The sequence below is a fragment of the Haliotis cracherodii genome, unplaced genomic scaffold (assembly GCF_022045235.1).
Source record: "Haliotis cracherodii isolate W230 unplaced genomic scaffold, xgHalCrac1.p SCAF_6, whole genome shotgun sequence".
Classification (NCBI taxonomy): Eukaryota; Metazoa; Mollusca; class Gastropoda; order Lepetellida; family Haliotidae; genus Haliotis; species Haliotis cracherodii.
This window is the reverse complement of record NW_027266319.1, coordinates 42,491,368-42,518,958: the sequence shown is the minus strand read 5'-3', so window position 1 is coordinate 42,518,958 and position 27,591 is coordinate 42,491,368. Positions and strand designations below refer to the sequence as shown.

Below are 27,591 nucleotides of genomic sequence, written 5' to 3'. Positions count from 1 at the left end.
ACTGTCACTGTACAGTAAACCTACAGACATAAGGGCCGGACACACGTGTGTTGCTGAACTGTCACTGTACAGTAAACCTACAGACATAAGGGCCGGACATACGTGTGTTGCTGAACTGTCACTGTACAGTAAACCTACAGACATAAGGGCCGGACACACGTGTGTTGCTGAACTGTCACTGTACAGTAAACCTACAGACATAAGGGCCGGACACACGTGTGTTGCTGAACTGTCACTGTACAGTAAACCTACAGACATAAGGGCCGGACATACGTGTGTTGCTGAACTATCACTGTACAGTAAACCTACAGACATAAGGGCCGGACATACGTGTGTTGCTGAACTGTCACTCACTGTAAAGTAAACCTACAGACGAAAGGGCCGGACACACGTGTGTTGCTGAACTGTCACTGTACAGTAAACCTACAGACATAAGGGCCGGACATACGTGTGTTGCCGAAGTGTCACTGTACAGTAAACCTACAGACATAAGGGCCGGACATACGTGTGTTGCTGAACTGTCACTGTACAGTAAACCTACAGACATAAGGGCCGGACATACGTGTGTTGCTGAACTGTCACTGTACAGTAAACCTACAGACATAAGGGCCGGACACACGTGTGTTGCTGAACTGTCACTGTACAGTAAACCTACAGACATAAGGGCCGGACACACGTGTGTTGCTGAACTGTCACTGTAAAGTTAACCTACAGACATAAGGGCCGGACACACGTGTGTTGCTGAACTGTCACTGTACAGTAAACCTACAGACATAAGGGCCGGACATACGTGTGTTGCTGAACTGTCACTGTACAGTAAACCTACAGACATAAGGGCCGGACACACGTGTGTTGCTGAACTGTCACTGTACAGTAAACCTACAGACATAAGGGCCGGACATACGTGTGTTGCTGAACTGTCACTGTACAGTAAACCTACAGACATAAGGGCCGGACACACGTGTGTTGCTGAACTGTCACTGTACAGTAAACCTACAGACATAAGGGCCGGACATACGTGTGTTGCTGAACTGTCACTGTACAGTAAACCTACAGACATAAGGGCCGGACATACGTGTGTTGCTGAACTGTCACTGTACAGTAAACCTACAGACATAAGGGCCGGACACACGTGTGTTGCTGAACTGTCACTGTACAGTAAACCTACAGACATAAGGGCCGGACATATGTGTGTTGCTGAACTGTCACTGTACAGTAAACCTACAGACATAAGGGCCGGACATACGTGTGCTGCTGAACTATCACTGTACAGTAAACCTACAGACATAAGGGCCGGACATACGTGTGTTGCTGAACTGTCACTCACTGTAAAGTAAACCTACAGACGAAAGGGCCGGACACACGTGTGTTGCTGAACTGTCACTGTACAGTAAACCTACAGACATAAGGGCCGGACATACGTGTGTTGCTGAACTGTCACTGTACAGTAAACCTACAGACATAAGGGCCGGACACACGTGTGTTGCTGAACTGTCACTGTACAGTAAACCTACAGACATAAGGGCCGGACATACGTGTGTTGCTGAACTGTCACTGTACAGTAAACCTACAGACATAAGGGCCGGACACACGTGTGTTGCTGAACTGTCACTGTACAGTAAACCTACAGACATAAGGGCCGGACACACGTGTGTTGCTGAACTGTCACTGTACAGTAAACCTACAGACGAAAGGGCCGGACATACGTGTGTTGCTGAACTGTCACTGTACAGTAAACCTACAGACATAAGGGCCGGACACACGTGTGTTGCTGAACTGTCACTGTACAGTAAACCTACAGACATAAGGGCCGGACACACGTGTGTTGCTGAACTGTCACTGTACAGTAAACCTACAGACATAAGGGCCGGACATACGTGTGTTGCTGAACTGTCACTGTACAGTAAACCTACAGACGAAAGGGCCGGACCACTGTATGGGCCATCTACAGACAAACAGGTCGACTGCTGTATCTGCCACTGTATGGGCCACCTACAGACAAACAGGTCGACTGCTGTATCTGCCACTGTATGGGCCACCTACAGACAAACAGGTCGACTGCTGTATCTGCCACTGTATGGGCCATCTACAGACAAACAGGTCGACTGCTGTATCTGCCACTGTATGGGCCACCTACAGACAAACAGGTCGACTGCTGTATCTGCCACTGTATGGGCCACCTACAGACAAACAGGTCGACTGCTGTATCTGCCACTGTATGGGCCACCTACAGACAAACAGGTCGACTGCTGTATCTGCCACTGTATGGGCCACCTACAGACAAACAGGTCGACTGCTGTATCTGCCACTGTATGGGCCACCTACAGAGAAACAGGTCGACTGATGTATCTGCCACTGTATGGGCCATCTACAGACAAACAGGTCGACTGCTGTATCTGCCACTGTATGGGCCATCTACAGACAAACAGTGCTACTGCTGTATCTGCCACTGTATGGGCCATCTACAGACAAACAGTGCTACTGCTGTATCTGCCACTGTATGGGCCATCTACAGACAAACAGTGCTACTGCTGTATCTGCCACTGTATGGGCCATCTACAGACAGAAGGGCCGGACACATATGTGTTGCAGAACTGCCATTGACTAACCCTATAGACAGAAGGCACCAACAGAAAGAATGTCAGGACAGTCATGAAAACATGAAGCAGGTTATGAACAGTGAAGAGTAACCAAGCATTATCCAAAAGTGTTACTTCCAAGAAAGGTACACCTAGTCCTATTCTCATTTAGTTTTTCGGGCAGTAAGTACTGTGATCAGCAACCATTCCTGCTGTCATGTATGATGAGGTGTTACAGCTGGCCTCTCCAGTTGGGGAATCAACTCCCTTTTGGCATGAGGTCCTGTGAATCTTCTTCAATGGCTTTGTCTTTTGAGGAACACTGCTGTACTGTTGTATTCCAACCAGTTTGTAGATAATACAGCTTGTACCAAACAATCCAGTAAGTGACATCCGAGTATTGATCCACTCAATTAGGATTCTGTGACAGGCAATCAACAATCCACCAAGTCACCAACACTGACCACCCAATGCACTTTTTCACCGCTTAAGACAAGCATATGTTGCTGGAGACCTATATCATTTCCCAGAATCACCACTGTTACTTTTTGTTAATGAAACACTTGAAAAGGTTATGAACAATCAGAACTTTCTGTTTACTGTTAAACATTCCAGGCGAAACACTGTTAGTCCAATTTTCTGCTTCAGGAGGAGATTCACAACCCATGTCCAATCCTGTTTCCTACTTACATGACTAAGGACAGGACCCTGTGGAAATCTCAGGGAGATAAGCCAATCAGTTCAAAGAATAGAAAGTCCACCTAACGAAGTCTGCAGGCTAAGGTCCTAGTTATCATAAATATTCACTAATTAGCACCATATCCATCTCAAAAGACTTGATTAACCTCCTCAGTCAAGGAATCACCACTGCCTGCATACATGAATAATAATTTGTGTTATTGCACCAACTGGTAAACACATCCACTCAATTGGGATACTGTGACAGGCAATCAACAATCCACCAAGTCACCAACACTGACCACCCAATGCACCTTTTCACCGCTTAAGACAAGCATATGTTGCTGGAGACCTATATCATTTCCCAGAATCACCGCTGTTACTTTTTGTTAATGTAACACTTAAAAAGGTTATGAACAATCAGAACTGTTTTTGTTCACTGTTAAACATTCCAAAGGGAACACTGTTAGTCCAATTTTCAGCTTCACAACCAATGTCAAATGATTAGCTTTTAGTTCAGTAAGGAAATAATTTATTCCAATGAACATATCTAAAAGTGTCTGACATCAAGGTACACCGACACACCGGTGGTTGACATCAGGGTACACCGACACACTGGTGGCTGACATCAGGGTACAACGACATACCGGTGGTTGACATCAAGGTACACCGACACACCGGTGGTTGACATCAGGGTACACCGCCACACTGGTGGCTGACATCAGGGTACTGGGAACACATCGGGGTACAACGACACACCGGTGTTTGACATCAGGGTACAACGACACACCGGTGTTTGACATCAGGGTACTGGGAACACATCAGGGTACTGGGAACACATCAGGGTACAACGACACACCAGTGTTTGTCATCAGGGTACAACAACACACCGATGGCTGACATCAGGGTACAGGGAACACATCAGGGTACAACGACACACTGCAGGTTGACATCTGGGTACAACAACACACCGGTGGTTGACATCAGGGTACAGGGAACACATCAGGGTACAACAACACACCGCAGGTTGACATCCGGGTACACCACCACACCGCAGGTTCACATCAGGGTACAGGGAACACATCAGGGTACACCAGTGTTTGACATCAGGGTACACCAACACACCGCAGGTTGACATCAGGGTACACCTACACACCAGTGGTTGACATCAGGGTACACCTACACACGAGTGGTTGACATCAGGGTACACCTACATAACGGTGGTTGACATCAGGGTACACCTACACACCAGTGGTTGACATCAGGGTACACCAACACACCAGTGGTTGACATCAGGGAACAACGACACACCAGTGGTTGACATCAGGGTACACCGACACACCAGTGGTTGACATCAGGGTACACCGACACACCGGTGGTTGACATCAGGCTACACCGACACACCGGTGGTTGACATCAGGGTACACCTACACACCAGTGGTTGACATCAGGGTACACCTACACACGAGTGGTTGACATCAGGGTACACCTACATAACGGTGGTTGACATCAGGGTACACCTACACACCAGTGGTTGACATCAGGGTACACCAACACACCAGTGGTTGACATCAGGGAACAACGACACACCAGTGGTTGACATCAGGGTACACCGACACACCAGTGGTTGACATCAGGGTACACCGACACACCGGTGGTTGACATCAGGCTACACCGACACACCGGTGGTTGACATCAGGGTACACCGACACACCGGTGATTGACATCAGGGTACACCGACACACCGTTGGTTGACATCAGGGTACACCGACACACCGGTGATTGACATCAGGGTACACCAACACACTGTAGATTGACATCAGGGTACAGGGAACGCATCAGGGAACACCAACCCACTGGTGGTTGACATCAGGGTACAGGGAACACATAAGGGAACACCAACACACTGGTGGTTGACATCAGGGTACAACGACACACTGGTGGTTGACATCAGGGTACAGGGAACACATCAGGGAACACCAACACACTGGTGGTTGACATCAGGGTACAACGACACACTGGTGGTTGACAGTATGAGAATCATGGTAACATGCCCTGATATCAATGATTGTTCCCACTGCCAGGTCAAAACTTGAACATGTACAGGACATTGTGATGTTGGTTGGTTGGTTTGTTGTTTTACGCTGCACTCAGCAATATTCCAGCTCTATGACGACGGTCTGTAAATTATCTTGTCTGGACCAGACAATCCAGTGATTGACATCATGAGCATGAATCCACGCAATTGGGATATGATAACATGCTTCATCCAAGTCAGTGAGCCTGACCACCCGATCCCCTTAGTCGCCGCTTACAACAAGCATAGTTGCCTTTAAAGGCAAGACATTGTGATGTAACAGGAATATTGATGATTGTAGTTTAATTTACATTGTGTATGACCATGCTTATAAATTTCTACAAAATTTGAATTAAATTTCCAAATGCAACATACAATACTTTTGGGGTGTAAGAAGACCATCTGGTTATCTGTGAAACAAGCAGTAGATGAGTGAGTATTGGTGCTGGGTCTGACTAGTAAAACAATCAGTCACACTGTGTCACCGCCCACCAGAAGGGATCAGCTCGCCAGACAACCCAACACTTGTCATCATTTGCCAATTACAGAACATAATAACAATAATTGAGCAGATTGGTGGCAAGTCGCCATGTAGGGCTTGTCACAGGGAACTTGATATAGGGCAAAGGCACAGCTGGAGATTCAATACTGGAATACTAACTGTCCTGTGAAAACTGCTCATTTTAAAGCGGAAATGGTTTCAGTTGTATGTTTAACATTTTCAGCTTTCATTCTTCCTGTCTAACCACATAAAGTGTGTGACTGAATGGGTCCTTGACTGGGGGGTCCATGTACAGGCATGATAAAAGAACACTGGGAATTGACTTATAATACAACTCATCCATTGCATCAAAAGAATTTGTTCAGATAGACTCACATATTGTGTTAAATTATTCATCCATTGAAGATTAAACTGTTAAATAAACATATGTACCAGTGAAGATCCAGGTTAGAATAGGTCTTCAGCAAACATTGCTTGTCGTAAGAGGCGATCAGGATCAGGGGGTCAGACTTGCTGACTTAGTTGATGCATGTCATCGTTTTCCAATTGAGTGGATCCACGCTCATCATATCACTGGATTGTCTGGTCCAGACTTGATTATTTACGAACTGCCACCATAAAGCTGGAATATTGTTGAGTGTGGCGTTAAACAACAAATAAAGAATAAACATACAACAATAATTTCTTAATTTGAAGTTTACACAATATATGGCTTTTCTGTTGTCAACGACACAATTTGATGTTCAAACGTTTACATGATACAGTCTTCTTGAAATGATGTTAACACTGACTCCATATTCCCTGGGAATATCCTTGCATGAATACCTTCAGAAGTGTTGTTTATAATTATTAGACCCTGTAATCTTGAACTCAGCATTTTATATTACATTGAGAAACGACAGAGAGTTTTACTGCATGAACGTTCACGAACATCCTCGCTTCTACCCATCCTAGTGAACAAAACATAGAAATGCACATGATGTCATGCATTATCGTAGTATCGACTTGATCCGGGAAAAGACTGACAGTTACAGTCTACAGCAATCTATGAATTTACCTTTGTATCTATTCAACACATCTTTATAATACCCCTTTTCAATGACTGTCCAACTGATCAATGATGACTATCACACGCAAATGCCACAGATACATTAACAACTTAGGAAATCTCTTCCCTCATGTTTAACGTGTCAGCCATTTTGACGTATTGTACTTGATGTAAATGTATAACAGCGCACTGCCACTGTGACTGACTTACTGAGGTAGTTCTTAACAAACCATTCTCACCCAATGATGAAATTATTTAAATACATCTCTTGTACAACAGATGTTCCTGTAAAGCAAGTGGAGCATACATGCTCTCATGTCACCTCTCTTTTTGGGGAACTATGATACAGCTGGTTGTTGTATGGCTGACAGTGTAAACATGAAGTCACACGTACAGATCTAGCGCTACAATTCTTAAGTATTATACATTGTGAAGTTTGTAGTTCGAAAGGGGTAGGATGGCAGCACTGTGCAACTGTGCCCCCCCTGACAGATGAACTACTACTTGAAGCCCCCAATTGTCATACAACACCAGAGATGCAGCAACACAATATGTACTAACAGAAAAAAGTACCTATCCCATATAAAGAATTTTTAAAAATCAGTTTATTCTGAATTAAAATTCATCTTTAATCACATATTCATGAAGACATCTCCTTGACTTAAAGATCATGATTCACAATTTGCACGTGTATGTTAGCGTGTTTGTGGGGAGTACTCACACGTTTGTTTAATTTGAACACACAATGATTGTGTACCTATCAGGTGCTCATAAAAAACACTTTTTGTGTAACCATAAATAATGCTTATGCAATGCCACAACTTGCTGAAAATTAACATCTATGAGCCATGAAATTGCTGCAAACAGGAATGACGCAAAATGAAGTGGCCAGACATTTTAATGTCCATCGAAACACAACATCATCTGTTCGGAGTCATCCATGTGTGACGTCACGTCAACAAGACAACCATATAAGGTTGGTGCATCTACCGAATCAATACCAAACTGACACATTTACAGCTTGGACAATTCCTGGGTTGAGACCAATTTGTGGCAGAACCGTACACAACCTGTTGAGGGAGCACAACATCCGGGCAAACACCTGTCTGTACATCCAATTTTGCTTCCACAGCCAAGCTTTCAGAAGACCAGACTGGGACAGTATACTGTTTACAGATGAGTACAGGTTTCATCTGGGCAGGTCTGATGGTTCTAAAGGCATCCAGGTGAACATTTTAGTGATGCTTGCGTTACTCAACATTGTCTATTTGGGGGTCGACGTGTATTGTGGTAGAGGTGGCATCACAACACATCATTGTTAATGGCAATTTGAACGGCATATGCTTCCTGGGGATGACATCGTTTGAGATAATCTTCTGCCAAGTTTACCCTCTGTGCAAATACCCACATTGCACCAGGATAATGCCCACCTACACATTGCACATGTTGTAAGAGACTTTGGGACGGACGGACGTTGTAACATTGCTGTACTGCCATGGCCAGCTGTTTGTCCAGACCTCTTCCCCATAGAACATGTCTGGGATGAAATGGAACTACACATACGACAGAACCAGAAGCAACTGGTAACGCTAGTTCAGTTGGACCAAACTTTGGCTGATATTTGGAGCTGATAGGCTGTCTTCAATAATCTGGTGTCTTCAATGTGTCTCCGCTACTTCGCCTGATATTGACATTTAAGGATGGAACTTGCATTTGTTGACATTCATCAGCTGATGAAGACCGTGCCTCAACGTGAACAAATTCCATGATGCACAAAGGCTTTATTTTATTGTTTTATGTACCAACCAACCAATGAAATATTATGAATGGGGATAATAGAAACTTGTTCATTATGAATATATGATATTATTATTACTTTGTGTAATTTAAGTATTTATGCGATCAGCAGAATATTGCGTAGGCCTTTACAGATTGCAAGCACCTGTCAGTGATGAAGAAAAGTGACAAAAGCAGTTAAACCATCACTAAAAAAACGACTTGGCAGGTATATATTTTTAAGCTTAAACTGTTGGTTAAGACTTGGTTTTCATTCAGAAAGTTACAATAATACCAGACTAGTTTAAAATGACTGTTTACACCTAGTCAAAACTACGTCAAACCATGTATGACAGAGCGGCCCGATAACTTTATCTTCTAAATTAATCTCATTAAAATCAAATCTGAGGACATCCCATTACCAATCAAAGAGTCGCTTATAACATCATAAAGCTCAAGAAAGCTGCTTTCTAATTGGCTGATGTCGACTTCTTGTTAGTCATTTCAGTGGTCAGTCGAAATTTGTGAAAGGTCGTTCTGACGTGACCTGTTATGGGATGTCCTCAGATCTTTGTTTAGTGGCAGCGAGAACTTAGATCTGATTTTAATGAGATTGTCTTCTAAACCTACATGAGAAAACAGTAACATAACAACAAACTGTTTTCTACTGAAAGTGAGCAAGTTCTGTTTAACCCTGATTTGGACAGTGATTTTTAAGTGACATCATTCCAGCTTAACATGCTTAAAGCATAAATCATCTAATAAAACATTACTTTGTCTTGCTGTTCTCAAATGTACACTTGCTATGATTGATGTTCAAGAAGACAACATATATTTACCATGCATGTCTTTTGTTTCACGTCACTTTTAGCAATATTTAAGCAAAATCACGGCAGGGGACACCAGAAATGGTATCCATGTGGTGAATCGAACCTGGGTCTTCAGTGTGACAAGCGAACACTTTAATCACGAAGCTACCCCACCATCCTAATCTTTTTTAACATCATGCATAGTAAGTGTACATTTGATAATATCAACACAAAGTCAACCAATAAGGTTAAAAAGGATAATGACAAGATGTAACACATTTTGCAACAATGTTGTGAAAGTCAAAATTACTTGATAAGACACCCGGGGGAAAACCCAAGAGTTTCCGTTTAATAATGCCAGGTGGGAGAATGTATGAGGTTGAAAAAACACTTGTATGTATCTTCTACTTCTACAAGTCCCCAAAGCTCAATAAATGTGGGTCAGTCTCTCCACTTAGCCATAATCAAATACACAACACAGGGCAATCGGACAGTTTCCTTTCCAATCCGTACTGCTAACAATTTAGTCCAACTCAGTACCAGCACAGCTGAAGTACTTTGTGTAGGTCACAGGCGCAGGGGGGACACCTCAAGCTGGTCAGCACAAACCTAATTTAGCCAAGCAGCTTGTAGTGAAGCATTGGGAAGCACAACATTAAAAACTAGGTGTAAAAAATTAACTGAATTGAATTTGTCTCCAAAACCTTACTTACAATGTAAGAGACACCTGACAAGGACAAAAGCCTGCAAGACTGTGGTTACAGCAGGGAAGTGAGGCTATCTTGAGAGGCAGTACCTATGTAATAACACAGCTTTGGCCACAGAATGAATCCAATTTTTCAGTTCATTGTCATTCCCTTGCGTGCGTGCTTGCGTGCAAACTAATGCCAACATACAGACTCCGAGCACCAGGCAGGGTAACAACAAGTACCATTTTAATGCCTTTTTGTATGACGTGGCCGAAAAGGAACTCACCTACTCTCCGGCAGACACTCTATCTACCAGACCATGGAAGATGTTTTTCCATATAGTTGGCCTTCTATACAGTTGTATTAACATAATTATGAGAGCTTTGCGATGTAAACCACAGTATTGAAATTAACATTAGCATGTAGAGAAAACTGTACTATTCTGTAAGTAAGTAGAGTAAAAATGTCAGTTGAAATCGTCCCTACTAAATTACTGAAAACGAACTGTCAGAAACATAGTAAGTATTTCACTACACTGTAATTTGGGCTCATCCTAATTAACCATACTTTGGTACCCTGCAGATGAAGAGCTACACTGTGGAGTCTGGCCTGTACCAAGGAACTGCATTGTGAAGCCCCACCTGTATCCAGGACCTGCACTATGGGGCCCCACCTGTACAAAGGAGCTGCGCTGTGGAGCCTCACCTGTACAAAGGAGCTGCACTGTGGAGCCCCACATGTACAAAGGAGCTGCACTGTGGAGCCCCACCTGTACAAAGGAGCTGCACTGTGGAGCCCCACCTGCACAAAGGAACTGCACTGTGGAGTCTGGCCTGTACAAAGGAGCTGCACTGTAGAGCCTGGCCTGTACCAAGGAACTGCACTGTGGAGTCTGGCCTGTACAAAGGAGCTGCACTGTGGAGTCTGGCCTGTACCATTCAGCTGCACTGTGGAGTCTGGCCTGTACAAAGGAGCAGCACTGTTGAGCCCCACCTGTACCAAGGAACTGAACTGTGGAGTCTGGCCTGTACAAAGGAGCTGCACTGTGGAGCCTGGCCTGTACAAAGGAGCTGCACTGTGGAGTCTGGCCTGTACAAAGGAGCTGCACTGTGGAGCCCCACCTGCACAAAGGAACTGCACTGTGGAGACCCACCTGTACAAAGGAGCAGCACTGTGGAGCCCCACCTGTACCATTCAGCTGCACTGTAGAGTCTGGCCTGTACAAAGGAGCTGCACTGTGGAGCCCCACCTGCACAAAGGAACTGCACTGTGGAGTCTGGCCTGTACCAATCAGCTGCACTGTGGAGTCTGGCCTGTACCATTTTAGCTGCACTGTGGAGCCTGGCCTGTAAAAAGGAGCAGCACTGTGGAGCCCCACCTGTACCAAGGAACTGAACTGTGGAGTCTGGCCTGTACAAAGGAGCTGCACTGTGGAGTCTGGCCTGTACAAAGGAGCTGCACTGTGGAGTCTGGCCTGTACAAAGGAGCTGCACTGTGGAGCCCCATCTGTACAAAGGAACTGCACTGTGGAGTCCCACCTGTACAAAGGAACTGCACTGTGGAGTCTGGCCTGTACAAAGGAGCTGCACTGTGGAGTCTGGCCTGTACAAAGGAGCTGCACTGTGCAGCCCCACCTGCACAAAGGAACTGCACTGTGGAGTCCCACCTGTACAAAGGAGCTGCACTGTGGAGTCCCACCTGTACAAAGGAACTGCACTGTGGAGCCTGGCCTGTACCAATCAGCTGCACTGTGGAGTCTGGCCTGTACCATTCAGCTGCACTGTGGAGTCTGGCCCGTACAAAGGAGCTGCACTGTGGAGCCCCACCTGTACAAAGGATCTGCACTGTGGAGCCCCACCTGTACAAAGGAGCTTCACTGTGGAGTCTGGCCTGTACCAATCAGCTGCACTGTGGAGTCTGGCCTGTACCAAGGAGCTGCGCTGTGGAGCCCCACCTGCACAAAGGAGCTGCACTGTGGAGCCTGGACTGTACAAAGGAGCTGCACTGTGGAGTCTGGCCCGTACAAAGGAGCTGCACTGTGGAGCCCCACCTGTACAAAGGATCTGCACTGTGGAGCCCCACCTGTACAAAGGAGCTTCACTGTGGAGTCTGGCCTGTACCAATCAGCTGCACTGTGGAGTCTGGCCTGTACCAAGGAGCTGCGCTGTGGAGCCCCACCTGTACAAAGGAGCTGCACTGTGGAGTCTGGCCTGTACCAAGGAGCTGCGCTGTGGAGCCCCACCTGTACAAAGGAGCTGCACTGTGGAGCCTGGCCTGTACAAAGGAGCTGCACTGTGGAGCCCCACCTGTACAAAGGAGCTGCACTGTGGAGCCTGGACTGTACAAAGGAGCTGCACTGTGGAGCCCCACCTGTACAAAGGAGCTGCACTGTGGAGTCTGGCCTGTACAAAGGAGCTGCACTGTGGAGTCCCACCTGCACAAAGGAACTGCACTGTGGAGTCTGGCCTGTTCCAAGGAGCTGCGCTGTGGAGCCCCACCTGTACAAAGGAGCTGCACTGTGGAGTCTGGCCTGTACCAAGGAGCTGCGCTGTGGAGCCCCACCTGTACAAAGGAGCTGCACTGTGGAGTCTGACCTGTACAAAGGAGCTGCACTGTGGAGCCCCACCTGTACAAAGGAACTGCACTGTGGAGCCCCACCTGTACAAATGAGCTGCACTGTGGAGCCCCACCTGTACAAAGGAGCTGCACTGTGGAGTCTGGCCTGTACCAAGGAGCTGCACTGTGGAGCCTGGCCTGTACCAAGGAGCTGCACTGTGGAGCCTGGCCTGTACCAAGGAGCTGCACTGTGGAGTCTGGCTTGTACAAAGGAGCTGCACTGTGGAGCCCCACCTGTACAATGGAGCTGCATTGTGGAGTCTGGCCTGTACCAAGGAGCTGCACTGTGGGGCCTGGCATCATGAAAGAGTGTGCATCAAGGCAGCAACTTCACCTTCTGCATGTCTTGCAAGGTCAGTGTTTCAAATTATACCACATAGCTCAATATTCTTACACTGTTAACCTAATCCAGGAAATCACTGTAGGAATACAACCATGATTGCCTTACCAACCGACTCATGAATTAAGCTTAGTAGTACATGTGACTGTCCAGAACAAATGATTGCTTGGTTGCAGCCTGGATATTGAGATAAGAAGTCATGTGTTACCCTGTGACCTGAGATCTGGCATATGTCAAGAGTATTATCAGGAGACTAGACTGATTAGATAACTTTTCCCAAGCAGCATTTGACTAGCTGCAAGAGTTGTCATTTAATTCCAGGAGAATATCAATTCATATTCATCATGTTCATATTCTAGCAGTCCCTTGAATTGAGGAGAAAAAGTTAAAATTGAATCTAACCATGCAAACCAAATTTTTGTCAAAGTCTAAAATAATTTGATATTGTTGGGTGGGTGAAACTTACTGAACCTAATTATAGAGGACTGAATTGATTGAGTTAGATGTTAGATGTTTCCACTGCTGAGACTTGTGAAAGTATCTCGGGCTGATGGCTGCGACATCAGGTGACATATATAGTGCCCCTGGGCTGCGACATCAGGTGACATATATAGTGCCCCTGGGCTGCGACATCAGGTGACATATATAGTGCCCCTGGGCTCACACAACTACAGTCAAGTCCCGTTAATCCGACATCGATGGTTGCATACGATTATGTCGGATTAACGAGTGTGTCGGAAAAACGAAATTAAGTCGTATCAACGTTTGTGATCGAAAATCGGACAACAACACGATAGATATAAGGATTCAAACACGTAATAAAAAACATAAAATAAATATTCATATTGTTATGTTACATTGTTGGCGGAATATGTTTTCTAAGCATGCAACCTCTATTGTTTAACACAAAACAACTTTTACGGACTGTATGATTTATTCAAAATACTTTAAAAAGCATAGTCTGGAATGGCAGTCGCAACTTTGAAACTGGTACCTAAGGCTTAAGAAAGCTGCTTTCTAAGTGGCTAACGTCGACTTCCTGTTGGTCATTTCATTGGTAGGTCATAGTTCGCGAAAGGTTGTTCTGACGAGACCTGTAATGGGATGTCCTCGTCGAGAGCGAGAACTTGTATCCGATTTTAATAAGAATGAGGTAATCTAAGCATGTGATTTAGCCTGTTTTCTTTTTATTTAAAGCATTTATTGTTCATTGTTTAAGCAACTTTATCTCTGCAGCCATTGTAATGTGCAGCTACCAGCCAATTTGTCTCACGTCAAAACATGGGCAGTGTACTCGCGGGCAGATGACCACGGTGTACGTTGATGACTGTGTTGGATTTACGAGACTGATTTTGGTAATTCGTTGCAAATTAGGTGTGTCGGGGTCAGAGTGCGAGACTGTCGGATTAACAGGTCTAAATAGCACTGATTTAATCGGTTCCCATCATTAGCGTCAGATAAAGCCAATTGTCGGATTAACGAGACTTGACTGTATACAGAACAAACACATGTACACACTGGTACAACATCACTGCCCCTGGCCCCACACAACCACACAGAACAAACACATGTACACACTGGTACAACATCAGTGCCCCTGGCCCCACACAACCACACAGAACAAACACATGTACACACTGGTGCAACATCAGTGCCCCTGGCCCCACACAACCACACAGAATAAAAACATGTACACACTGGTACAACATCAGTGCCCCTGGCCCCACACAACCACACAGAACAAACACATGTACACACTGGTGCAACATCACTGCCCCTGGCCCCACACAACCACACAGAACAAACACATGTACACACTGGTGCAACATCACTGCCCCTGGCCCCACACAACCACACAGAACAAACACATGTACACACTGGTGCAACATCACTGCCCCTGGCCCCACACAACCACACAGAACAAACACATGTACACACTGGTGCAACATCACTGCCCCTGGCCCCACACAACCACACAGAACAAACACATGTACACACTGGTGCAACATCACTGCCCCTGGCCTCACACAACCACACAGAACAAACACATGTACACACTGGTGCAACATCACTGCCCCTGGCCCCACACAACCACACAGAACAAACACATGTACACACTGGTACAACATCAGTGCGCCTGGCCCCACACAACCACACAGAACAAACACATGTACCCAAATCCAGATGCAGTAAGAATGTGTTTTCTTAAACCTATAGTGGTATAAACCAACCTGGAAGTACTAAGGAGGTGTCTGTTTCCCGAACCAGAAGTAATAAGACCAAACTCACAAATGTTTGAATGTAAGCTCAAGCCATGATGAATTTCTGTTCAGAGCTTTAAATTTCTGTAAAAGTATTTATTAATTTTTATTATTATTATTAGCATTATTATTATGATTATGGACAAAAAATGTTGTGTTGTAAGCAAGTAAGAGCTTTTTAATCAAACATTTGTATTTTTCATCATTTTCGTCTTTCTACTTTAATGCCTGGCATGGTCTACATACAGATGCATCATCCAGATGGCTAACAGGACAGAATACTCCTTCATATTTCCTCTTGGTGGGAACAGAGAGTAATTGTGCTGAACATTGGAATTCAGTGTGAAACTTGCCAATCCAAATAGTGTATACAAATTTGTCAAATAAGTAAATGTAAGTGAACTAAGTTTACCAGGCTGTGGTTAAAGAGTATTGGCTATAGAATTTCCCCGTACAAATCTTTTTTCAGTATGTATTTTGCATCCTAAACTAGGCTTAAAGGGCAAGTTCACACGGAAATGAACCATTTTTTCTTGTACTTTTTCCACATTAAAAGTGTTAACATAGAAGTGTCATAGACAAAAATATAAAAACATCATATTTAATTAACATATTTATTGCACTAAAACGATTTATATTTTTCACATTTACCAAGTGTTCTATTTCCATAACAAAAACACCATGGCTTATGCCCCTTGCAATATGACGTCATTGGTGCCAATTGATAAACATTATGACGTCATCATGCTTTATTAGAGCCGCTTCACGTGGTGTAGGTACAGTTTTGTGATTCTAGCATCTCAGATGCCAGCCGGAATTGTGTTATGCTGAGTCACCACTGCGCCGGAGTGTGTCGTAGACCATGTTGTTTTACCGCAAACTGGTCCTTGATATCTTTTGCGTTGAGAATAAACAGGGACCCAGTTGAATTGGCACCAATTACGTCATAATCTAAGGGGGATAACTCAGGCCTATTTCGCTCGTAAAACGAAGGCCTCATAACGGCATATCACTTTCACACTATTGTGAGCTTCCTACTTTCACTGTGAAAAAAAATGAGTGTATATTTTCAAACACAGATACTAACTAATTCTAAAATTGCGTTTTGTTTAGAAAAAGAAAGTGATTTTTGCGTGTACACTTCCCCTTTAAGATTTAATTAAATGTGCTGTAAGTTGTAAGCACATGACATACTGATAATATTAATTATACAAGGGCAAAAGTGAGCATGGCTCACTAATACCCCCGACCCGCCAAGTGTGTCAGTGGTTACAAATTGAATAGCTAGGATAGGGTTTTAAAAATTCATACAAAAATGGAAAATTAATAAAAACATTTTTTTTCTTTTGACTGCACCCCTCCATATGACACAGATTATATGTACTAGGTTTGAGATGAATCCACTGTATGGTTTAAGAGAAATCGCGTGGACAAAGTTTTCGGATGGACGTTAGGGTTTCAAAAATTCATACAAAAATGGAAAATTAATAAAAACAATTTTTTTCTTTTGACTGCACCCCTCCATATGACACAGATTATATGTACTAAGTTTGAGATGAATCCACTCAATAGTTTAAGAGAAATCATACGGACAAACTTTTAGGACGGACGGAACCTTGGTATAACTATATACCCGGACATTTTGTCGGGGGTATAAAAATGGTTTCCCCTCCTGTAATGCATGGTACAAGGAAAGGGAGAACAACAACAGGAAATTATTCTTCAAACGTTAGTCCTTTAACATTTAAAAGGCCACTTGTTTCATGGAAATCCACGATGTTTGGGAAAGACCTGTGGATATTACATTTCTTTCTAGTCTACAATCATCTCGTTTATCACACATACCAGAAAATATTTCCTGTGAATAATAACTCTGATGTCATATTGCCACCTGTAACTGTGATCAACTGGCTTATCATGGCTACGTGATACATACATTATCTCATGCGATCTAGACCACAAACCTAAAACTTCTCCATCGATCAAGTTGGTATATTAACCTAACACTCATTATTCTGCATATAAAGACAGACAGTTCTCTCGACATGGAGAATACTAAGACACATCACGGAAATACATCATAAAAAATGTATTTGAGTTTGACAGACTAGAGTTATGTCCCTTACATCATATTTGAAGCTGCAAAGTACAAGTAATCAAATATTTGCCAAACAGAAACCTCAAACAAAAGACTTTCGTTTATAGACATGATTAGCACATCATCACTAAGGTGTGGTACCGGACTGATGCAGGACAGTGATAATAAAGGCATGGCTACATAGAGTATAGTCTACATGGTCTATGTCCAAATTAAAAGGTCACATTTTGAAAACATTTCATCAATATGTATTTGTTAGGATATGTTTCAAATATCCTTTTATATTATATATAAACAAAAGAAGTTCTCATTTGACTTGACAATCTTTGATCATCATGCAATGCTAAGCATCTAAAGGCTTGACTGAAGGGAGGTAAATCTATTGCAACCTGCATAGAGATAGTTGAAGCACTTTAAAATCTTCTGAGACAAAATACTATCAATCTTATGAGACTATTTTCCTGTTTGAACATTAAGACATATAACATATACTGATGACAACAGTTTCACATCTGTGTATGCTGTTCACAGTTCAACTCGCTCACGAAGAACAATGAGCACTGAAAGGACATTTTAGAAAATAAGATAACAAGGGGAAATAGTGCTCAAATGTCCCACTGTCCTATCTGCTATCTGTCTCCAAATTTACCACTGTTCCGTACCAGCTGCAGAGGACAAGTGGAGTTATAAATCAAATAATTGATTAATTGTTCCATCCATCTAGGCAGTTAAAACCATTATCAATTTTGCCAAATAAATAATCAATAAAGCAATGCCATATAGTTTGCTGTGAGAAGTATCTTTGGGGGTAAAGCGGGCAGGGACATAAACATGATAAATCTAACAACTACATCATGCTACTATGTATCTTTTCACTTGACACAAATTGAAGACACTGAAATAGGACTCCTGTCTATTCAATGTAAATGTTTCTGGTATTATAAGCCTGGTCTTGTGGTGTCTCTCCCCATCAGCCAGGCTCCAGTGACTAGCAGTTCATCATTTTACATACATTATACCACATATTTTCACAAGGAACAAATTCTGATTCTGATCAGTTTGACAGCTCAAGTCATCAATATCAATATTCAGGGTAATAATCTGCATTGCCTGGGGATATATTAAATAAAAATACTCAAGAGCTATCTGTGAATGTACATAATAACAAGAGTGAGGAAGTTGAGTATGATATATGCAGATCATCCCAGATTGGAAACTCTGTGTATGTTAGTGGCAGGACACAGTTGCAGATCATATAAAGACAGTCATACTATCTTCCTGGTACCTGGAGGGCACACATTGAAGAGTCTGAAGACAATGTTTGTTATATGAAACCACAAATAAACATGACAAACACATAGAAAATGATGAACATGTGAACGCACTTGAAGCACAGCATGATTCATGAATCAAATTTGGCTTACCAGAAATGAAAAGTGTATTATCAGTCTGAATCTCAATGAAATGGAAGGCTGCAAATTCTATGACATTTACATCTGTTTGATGGTGGGTGAACATTGTGTTTCTAGTGGACACACTTTAATTCCAAAGGGCACAGCTAAACATCTATTTCAGTGCAGCCCTGTGCCCTCATAGAAACAAAAACATTCTATACCTGCATTGCAAAAATAATTTTAGTTTTGATAGCTATTTTTCATGTAAGTTAAGAATTTTGTTTTAATGAAATACTGCAAAGACATGATATTAATTTATGATTAGGTAAAATGTCATTTTGATTACTTTTTATCATTGTATCCAGTTCAGGATAATCATTGTCCAATGTAACAGTTATCTTATAAGGTGAAATTACCTCGAAGCCATCCCAACGTTTAATTGCTTTGTTTGATTGTAAACCTATCATGCCTATAACAGTATGATTTATTGATTATTCATTGATCTTGTGTAGTCATTTCCAGATTACACAATTTAGTTCTATATGAACTGATATCTGTGTAACCTTTGCATTTCAATTCGGAAATCAACCCATAACATCATGGTACATACAAGATGGTACTACTAACAAACAAACTGACCTCCCCCATGTACTTGTATGAAAACAATAATCTCAAAATACCAAACTCAAAAATATTAACAGACAATGCAGGACAGAGCCAAAACAACATGTTTCCACACTATCCTGCTTGCATGGTAAGAGAAACCTCACATATTTACAACAAGAGTAATCAGAAGATGACATGTACCAAGTTTGGATAAATAATGTTGAATAGTTTTTTAGTTCTGCTCCAGAAACAACACCTACCTCCGTTTCAGCTGCTATTGAATATTTAGTTAAGTACAGAATTCATTCATAAACCTACATGTCCCAACTGACTAAACCATGTAAACACTTCAATATGAGAATGATGCATTGATTCATATAGAAACCATGCATAGTGTATTAAAAATATTTTTTATATTCAAACAGGAAGACTACTCTCTTTACATGATCCAACATGTTTAAGAATTTGAGTAGATTATTGACCTGATGTGCATGAACCTTATAACTAACGGTAGCACAATACAATTTTCAAGTTATGTAGGTTAAATATACTTTAAATTAAATACTCAAATGTTAATTTTGTTTACGCAGATCAACCAGTAGCATATAATCAAAAGTAACTCTCAGAATCTCTCCATGACCCGTGAAGATCTGGGGTAGAATAGGTCTTCATCAACCCATGCTTGCCATAAAAGGCGACTATGCTTGTCGTAAAAGGCGACTAAAGGGATCGGGTGGTCAGGCTCGCTGACTTGGTTGATGCATGTCATCGATCCCAATTGCGTGGATCGATGCTCATGATATTAACTACTGGATTGTCTGGTCCAGACTGGATTATTTACAGACCGCCGTCATATGGCTGGAATATTGCTGACAAACAAACAAACTCTCCAGGTATGCTTCAGAGGGGTCACATTCAGGAGGTACTGAGGCAGGTAGATTCTGGAAACTCTCAAGGTCACCTTCATATCAAGTACAGGTAAAGTAAGTGACATCAAGTACAGGGATAATAAGTGACATCAAGTACAATGATAATAGACGACATCAAGGTCACCTTCATATCAAGTACTGGTATAATAGGTGACATCAAGTACTGGTATAATAAGTGACTTCAAGTACAATCATAATAGACGACTTCAAGGTCACCTTCATATCAAATACTGGTATAATAAGTGACTTCAAGTACAATCATAATAGACGACTTCAAGGTCACCTTCATATCAAGTACTGGTATGATAAGTGACATCAAGTACAATTATAATAGACAACATCAAGGTCACCTTCATATCAAGTACTGGTATAATAGGTGACATCAAGTACAGGGATAATAAGTGACATCTAGTACAATTATAATAGATGACATCAAGGTCACCTTCATATCAAGTACAGGTACAAAAGGTTACATCAACATGATCAACGTCACATGAATACCAAGTTCACAATAATACAACAGAATGGCAGAATATTGGGCAAAATTAGACTTTCATTGTGGTTGCTGTGGCAGACATTATTGCTTTGATCTACGTCTTGGACAGGTAACTGGGTTATCCAGGTTAAGAAGGACTTGGGTACCCGCAGGATGACCTGTTGCCATAGGACTACCTCCACAACAAGTTGCCTGATCCTTGTTTTATATGTGTATCTAAATAGTGTTTGCCGAGGGATCTGGTTAAACAATTCCCCATTAGACGTTTTGTACCCAACAATTGAGACCTACAGCCTGTATCCTGGTAGGGTTCGGTAATCAGTGATAGGGGGTCGGATACCTGAGCAGTAAATTTAGACTCGTCCCAGCCAAACTTCGATCCATTATTCAGTGTGCAACATTCATTGGCCTTGTGGTTTCAATGGAAAAGGTGACAAATGTTAGGTAATAGATGGACTGATCAATTACAGCTATTAACATCAACTCACAATCAAGCGAATGTTTAGTTAAGGTGAGCTAAACCTCAGGGAGCACTGATCACAAAATGAACACATGCATTACAGAAATGAGTCAGGTAATGAGGAAGAAACATGTGGAGCACCTGTATGACATACTGACTTGGTCTTGTCATGTCCTCACAGATGTTTCCCATTGACAGTTCCTTCTAACCTTTATTGCTGCTCCCACATAACCTGGAGAAGGGACACACTTCTGGAGGGAAAAAAAAACACTGTACTGGAACCTCTCTTCCCACACACACAGCCACACAATACACCTGTAAGGGTTAACAATGAATGACACACAGGAGGGGTTGAGGGCCCATGCTAGCAATTAGCCTTGCATATGTTATAAGGATTTCTTTGCTGTATATATACTCTGAGTTTTCACTGGCCTGTCCAACGAGACAACAAAAGAAACCCATTTAGATTTGTTAGGTAATCACTAATGGCTTAGGTAAACAATGGAGACATCCCAGTAGCCAAGCTGACTCAACAACAGACTGTCAAGGAAGCGTTTCCACATATGTTCTTTTCTTCCAGACACTACAGGTCTGTATTCACTGTGAAGTTAGCTATGTGTTGCACAATATAGATAGTATACAAGCATCTTAAAAACATTCCAGGGAAATTAATTTAAAAAACTGACAAAGAATCAGTATTTGAACATACTGCAATCAATAACTACGTAAATACAGATAATGATCATGATGATGAACAGTTAAAAATTTTCTTACAGTCCTGTGTGTCACAACCTTAGCGCTACGACTGTTGCAAGCCTATATTATGGTGTGGGAGTTAAAATCACCATTGCTTTGTACAACAACACCCTGGGCCCTGCTCCACAAAGCAATCTTAGTGCTAAGACCATCATTATTCCCTCACTTTAGCTTAAACTTACGACAGTCGTACTCGTAGTGCTAAGATCATTAGCGTAAGAGGACCTAGGTGTGACTCGACATGTGACACTGTCACCATACACTGTCTGCACAATCACCTTGTGACACTGTCACCATACACTGTCTGCACAATCACCTTGTGACACTGTCACCATACACTGTCTGCACAATCACCTTGTGACACTGTCACCATACACTGTCTGCACAATCACCTTGTGACACTGTCACCATACACTGTCTGCACAATCACCTTGTGACACTGTCACCATACACTGTCTGCACAATCACCGTGTGACACTGTCACCATACACTGTCTGCACAATCACCATGTGACACTGTCACCATACACTGTCTGCACAATCACCGTGCGACTCTATAATAAAGGAGTTTTTGATTCAAAATGGGCATAATTTGTACTATTTTGTAGCTAAACAACAATACCTATTGTATTATTCTTGGTACTGTGCCATGAACATTACTCTATATGACTTATTCAGAGCTTCACACAGATAGGTGTTAGATATATTCCATGTGGCACTTTCAAGAGTTCCACAAAGAGAGCAAGTGATGCCTGCTGTGAAGTGGTCAATTATTTGTAAAGGTTCTACAGCCTACATGTTCCATGGAAGTAAACTATGTTTAAAGACATCTCGAGCAGGGTGGCCAGTGTTAATGAAGGACTGAGTGTCACCCAGGAACCGCTAGGCAGACAAGGCAGACTTGCCCGATAGACTGGAGCATGGAGCGTTGAGGGAGGGTAATGAAGTGCCCTGTGTGGAGCTGGCAATCTTATTGATCCCTCTAGAAAGAACTGAAACCATTAACAGTCCTCAGGGAGCACATGTGATTGCCTCTTTCTGTTAGTACTAGTTTCTGACCTTCACATACATCGTCTAGAATAAAAGCAATTTGCTAATCAATGTTATTGTTGAAGGTTGCTCTGTGATAGACATACTGTTTGCATTAACATAACATTCTGCTATTCAGTGTATACATAGTGCTTTAGACATCGAAGAACAGTCTTCAATTCTAACCATTTTTTGCATTCTTCCGACATTTACTTTTGTTGTTGCTTGCATAAAGATGTTAAATGACACACAACAATACTCCAGCTATATCATGGCATAGTTACTGTCAATTCTACCATGAATTTGGAATTTACTCGATTCTGATTGGTCAATCAGAGGCTATTAAATCACAATAAACCCCCTCTGATTGAAACAGCTGGTTTGACAGCCACATCACCTCGGAAATAATATTCATAGAATAGTACTTTTTTCAGTCATTGTCGGTAGGCATATTTAAATAATTACATATACAATTACAGAATACAAAATGCACAGATGCGGTTACTACAATATTCAAAGGATGTGTGGCAAAACATTTCGTGCAGAAAACACGATAGAAATCTACAAAGGGAATGTATTTACGTTTTGGAGACAACAGAGAGCTTGGAATTTTGGTGCTTTTCTCTATACGACTGTGACGTCATATCTTTAGCGTCACAATGTGCGATATGACATCATAATGGTGACGCACGATGTAGAGCGAAAGCCTTGCAAAGCTTGCTTTGTTTTCTTTAGGGATGCCCACCTTATGTTAGCATACCAAGTTACCGTGCTTATATGCTTTCAATGCCTGTCATATGTTTGAGTGAAGTATTAGGGTGTAAACAAACTGCTTGAGTATATACAGCGCCGTATTTTGTTCAGTGATTCCGTAATTCAGATCGATGACCCACTCAAAACACTGGACTCAACCCATGCCGCTTCACTCAGTATATTTGCTAACACCAAAGAGTTCACGTTTTATTTAGTCATGGTAGAATGGAGATAAACATACTGTGTTTTCAATGTAGAGCTGCGCGTTCGGTTCCAAATTCAATTTAGCGCAGTTAAATCTACAGGTAACCTAGCTCTACATTGGAAACACAGTATGTTTATCTCCTAATTTAAGCTCCAAAGACGGTTATAAGGAAGCACTTCTCCACTATTTACGAAGGTTGCAAATTTTAGTGATGTGAAAAGTTTAGTTACCTGGCACACACTTTGGTCAACATTAAGAATAAAAGGTGGCAAATAAATCTCACTCAAAGCAGCAATTTAAAGAAGATAATACAGTAACCCTAACAACTGCAATCCTTCAAAGAAAACACTTGTGTATTATAGCTTTGTGAAGTCAAATAACACATTCCAAATGTAACTAGTGTTCCCTACATTATGCCTTGGTCCCCTGAAATTCATTTGGCTACTTAAATAAAAAGTTCACTTTGAGGCCTGTAAGTGTAACAAAAATCTAACTATGTCAAACCACTCAAACATTACATAATCTTTTATGTGCAACACACTTTAGCAATCAGATGACCATTTGTGCAACACACCTCAGCAATCAGATGACCATTTGTGCAACACACCTCAGCAATCAGATGACCTTATGTGCAACACAACCCAGCCATCAGGTGACCTTATCTCAAACACACCCAAGCAATTAGATGACCATTTGTGCAACACACCTCAGCAATCAGGTGACCATTTGTCCAGCACACCCCAGCAATCAGGTGACCATTTGTCCAACACACCTCAGCAATCAGGTGACCATTTGTGGAACACACCCCAGCAATCAGATGACCATTTGTGGAACACACCTCAGCTATCAGATGACCATTTGTGGAACACACCTCTGCAATCAGATGACCTTATGTGCAACACACCCCAGCAAACAGATGACCTTTTGTGCTCATGGCTGTCACCATATACTCTTCAAAATATAAAAAATTTATCAACATGATCAACATTGTGATTCTGATTAAAAAAAAAAAATACTGGCATTGATTAAAAGTTCCTCATGTCTGCTTCAAACATCCCAAGTTTGAGCCCGAGAGCAGATCTTTCACTTTCACCCATCAAATACTATCAGGATTCAAAGATGGTATTTAGTGTTCATGTAAAGCATCAAGGGACATCATTGTAAGCTCATCTGCTAACATCTTGGCTGAATATGCTCAGGAAACTTCATATGTGATGACAGCTGTTGAAACGTCCAAATGACAAGGCACATTATCTATGATAAGTTATATTACTTTAATGATGATGTTATGGCATTGAAAATCAAACAGCCTGACATTGGACTGTCTGGTAGTGGTTGGTGCCCTGATTGATCCCACTATGTGAGCAGATAGTGGCAGCAGAAGACAGACTTGATATGGTATCTGCCGTACAGCTGGTCTGTTTGGGCAAACCTGTATTGATCACATCTTAATCCACTCCTTCCTGTGCCACTTGCAAACAAATCTCTTAATGTGATTTGAAGAATGATATCTTTTCTTCACAGCACCATTATCTACTGCACACAGCAGTGTCAGATGGACTTCCAAGCAGTGTCTTTCTTTGGTGGTACAAGAGTATAAGTAATTTATGTCCTTTCACTCCTTTGACCTAATCAGGTGAGGTGAGGTGGAATGGGGTTAAGCATCGCTTTTAACATTATTACACACTTATATAGCGATGTGCATGCAAGAATGTGTGTGTGTGTGTGTGTGTGTTTCCGTGGCCGCTTGTACTAGTCCGGACTGATGGCGATTTTATAGTGCTGGCCCACCAAGATGCCATGCCACAGTTTAATATGAACACCCCACTCAGACACAGTATACGGATACCAAGCTGACCAGTTCTTGTATTAGCCCCTTTATGCAGAGCACCAGGCAGGGTAACAACAAGTACCATCTTTCAACATATTTTGGTATGACATGGCCGGGAATCAAACCCCTTACCTTTCCTTCTACCACTAGAGACCTAATCAAGGACATGTATTTGAAAATGGCCCCTCACATACTCAAATTGCCATCACATATTACCATTGATTGCTGTCAAAGTGTCATGAGCGACAAGTAGAGGCATCTTTTTGACACTGCACTCTAGCACACATGAGAAACACATCCCTAACATGCAGCTTGGACACAAACATTTAATTAAATATAGGCAAATAGCCTTTCCTTTTATCATCAAAACATATGAGGTCATCCAAACTTGTTACATTGGCCCATGGTTAAACTTTCCGACATGAGTGAAATTGGCATAGTTGCATTTTTTGGTAATGACCCTTTCATTGGTTAATCCTCAATCAGACACGTTTTACTATTACATAATTAAATTTTCGTTGTGTTCATGGAAATTGCTGCATTCTGATTAGCTGAATTGGTCACGTGTTATTGCATTCATTTCCCAATGAATGTAAAAAATTAAGCCATGCCCACCGCGGCGCACTACTTTTATTACTGCGGAATGTCGTGGAATCCCAATATTACAGTCGAGGGAATTCCCTTTCTGCTCACGTGTATCGTCATGCACAGGACATTTAGCGACTTTCATGCATATTCATTGTCGAAACTGCCCTTTGAAACAGAAGGCCGAGAATGAATGAAACAGCAAACGTGCAGGCTCTCTCGCCTGTTTTTTTCCCGCTCGCCTCGGTTCAATGTTCATGTCTTCAGGTTTCATTCCTAACTAGCATTTCTCCAACTGTGTTTTACCGTAATCAGGGAAGTTATGTTTGAATCACGCAGTAAATGACCATGTTATTTGAAACAGCCGCCTTGTCTCGGACATATTTCTTCCGGTTCGTTACAGTCTGACTGTTGCAGTTCTTTTCGCCTCTTGCCTTAATTGACAGGCCCAATGAACATTGTTTTAATCCCACTCTCCGTTGATAGGCTACTGACTGTGTAGGCGTGTCAAGTTATATGCATAAATTAACGATCACCTGATTCATGTCCACCACTGTATGTATTCCTACACCTGGAATGTTTATCAATGTCGTCATTTGTGTCTGTTATGCAGATATGATATATGCAACAGTTTTGGGTTAAACTATTGTAGATATAACATGTTTTACATTGTCAAATTTAATTATAAGGATTGACTATATTTTTTTCGGTTCATTGAGGTATGAATCGAAAAAACGATGTGCAAACTTTTGTAAGAATCCGCTACGCAGATTCATACAGTTTGCACATCGGTTTTTCGATTCATACCTCAATGAACCTGAAAAAAATACAGTCAATGCTTAAATGAAATCATATCAATTACATCAAAGAAATGTGTTCATGTGGAATGCCTTTTGATCTTTGACCCATCATCTTGTCTTTAGTGTTGTTTCTTGCATAGCAATGTTTATTAATACGGATCAGTTCTTATTTGGCATATTTATTTTGTTTATATAGCTGCAAACTTTCCCGAATCACAATTTATATTTTGTTTAGATCTTCTGGTCGGGACACCAAAGTCTGATGACACATCCAG

The 27,591-nt window shown here is 42.1% G+C and overlaps 1 protein-coding gene and 1 long non-coding RNA gene across 2 annotated transcripts in view; one reads left to right on the top strand and one right to left on the bottom strand.

The window, feature by feature from the left end:
• Window positions 1-10,967, top strand: part of LOC139446109 (uncharacterized) — a 51,924-nt gene extending 40,957 nt beyond the window's left edge. The window contains exon 3 of the long non-coding RNA XR_011651915.1: window positions 10,741-10,967. This is a non-coding gene — a long non-coding RNA (uncharacterized lncRNA). The remainder of the gene's footprint in view (window positions 1-10,740) is intronic.
• Window positions 1-27,591, bottom strand: part of LOC139446108 (putative adenosylhomocysteinase 3) — a 165,640-nt gene that overhangs the window by 129,745 nt on the left and 8,304 nt on the right. The gene's annotated exons all lie outside the window — the stretch shown is intronic.